This window comes from Mus pahari, chromosome 4 (genome assembly GCF_900095145.1).
Source record: "Mus pahari chromosome 4, PAHARI_EIJ_v1.1, whole genome shotgun sequence".
NCBI lineage: Eukaryota > Metazoa > Chordata > Mammalia > Rodentia > Muridae > Mus > Mus pahari.
The window spans coordinates 84,999,626-85,001,655 of record NC_034593.1 but is presented as its reverse complement, the minus strand read 5'-3'; positions in this window follow the sequence as shown (position 1 = coordinate 85,001,655).

Sequence of the window (2,030 nt, the reverse complement as noted above, 5' to 3'; positions counted from 1 at the left end):
TTTCTTTTTGGTTTTCTGAGACAGGGTTTCTCTGTGTAGTCCTGGCTGTCCTGGAACTCACTCTGTAGACCAGGCTGTCCTCGAACTCAGAAATCTGCCTGCCTCTGCCTTCCGAGTGCTGGAATTAAAGGTGTGTGCCACCACTGCCCGGCTATAATGAGACTCTTGTTTCCAAAAGTTAAATAAAAAATAACCATAATAAGCTGTGTAAGTAAAACCCAAGAGCTAAACAACGAGAGACACCCTGAAAAGGCTTCTAGGTAGTGATCTCCTGTCCCGAGGACCCAGCCTGCCTCCATGTCCCAAGGACCCAGCCTGCCTCCATGTCCCAAGGACCCAGCCTGCCTCCATGCCCCGAGGACCCAGCCTGCCTCCATGTCCCGAGGACCCAGCCTGCCTCCATCTCGGGCTTGAAACCTATCTTATTGTAAAGACAAACTAGGTTTGTTCCTGTTTATGATTAAACCTGACTTTCTCAAGGGTTGGGTTATATCCCACCTGTAGCCTTAGCTACAAATGGTTCTGTACTGCCTATTTCAGGAATGGCAGTCATGTCTTTGTTCCAAAAAGTTGTTTGTAACCATCTTGCAACCCTACAACCTATGTTTCATAAGGTTGTATGACTACATTGCTATGATTACCTGTTGTTATGACTACCTTGTTATGCCCACCTTGCAACCATGTCTTTGTTTCGGGAGGGACTAACTTGTTATGCTTATGTTCTGCTCCTATAACTCTGCCTATTTTGCCCACCAAATTCCCCCATTTAGAACTCCCCTGGCCCTGATCTATAAAAGCCTTTTCTTGTCTCCCTCACATACAGTGCTGACCTCTCAAACCCTGCCTTAGGGGAGTCAGTCCATGTCTACCAATGAAAAAGCTTGCTTTAATTGATTTAGCCAAGGTGGTTTCGGTCAATGGTCTTCCTCCTCCCATCTCTGGGATTAAGAGTCCTTTGCTTTGCGCTGCCCTAGTGTGCAAGGCTGGCCTCCTCCATCAAGCCTTACCATTACCTCTGTCACACAGGCCGAGCTTGGCCTTCTGCCAGGCCTCAGCTGGCTTGCCCCAAAGCCTTCCGTAAGTGGGGTGTCTTGGTGTAGTCTTGCAATCTCATGATCTGAGGCCGAGGTTGAAGAATGGAGAGGACCAGCCTGGGTGTCATGGTTTGAATATGCTTGGCCCAGGGAGTGGCACTATGAAGAGGTGTGGCCTTGTTGAAATAGGTGTGTCGTGGTGGGTGTGGGCTTTAAGGCCCTCATCCTAGCTGCCTAGAAGTCAGTCTTCCACTAGCAGCCTTCAGATGAAGATGTAGAACTCTCAGCTCCTCCTGTACCATGCTTGCCTGGATGCTGCCATGTACCCACCTTGGTGATAATGGACTAAACCTCTGAACTGTAAGCCAGCCCCAATTAAATGTTGTCCTTATAAGACTTGCCTTGGTCATGGTGTCTGTTCACAGCAGTAAAACCCTAAGACACTGGACTACGTATAAACTGTACAGTTTATCTTGGTATTTAACACCCTTTATCTTCCCACAACTTCCCCATTCCTTTGCTCACACTATGGCTCCCTCTTCTTTTGGTCCCCTTAGCAAACATGTTTTTCTGCTTCTGGCCATTGTATATTCTCTTATTTCCATTCATCTTTCTCCAGCTTTTTTTTTTTTTTTCCCCCTAGGCAGGTGCTCCCCTGTGACACCCTTCCTCCAACTGGTTGACCCCAGGCCCTTAGACATGACAGGCAACACTTTTCTACTGAGCCAAATCCTCAGCACAGGCTAGGCTAGTGTGTTTCTGAACCACAGACCACTAACATACTTGCTTTCCTTTCTTTCTTTCTTTCTTTCTTTCTTTCTTTCTTTCTTTCTTTCTTTCTTTCTTTCTTTCTTTCTTTCTTTCTTTCTCTGAACAATTAGAGAAATCTCTTTATGGGCTAAAGAGATGGCTCTGTGGTTAAGAGCATTAACTGCTCTTCCAGAGGTCCTGAGTTAATTCCCAGCAACCACATGGTGGCTCACAACCATCTGAAAT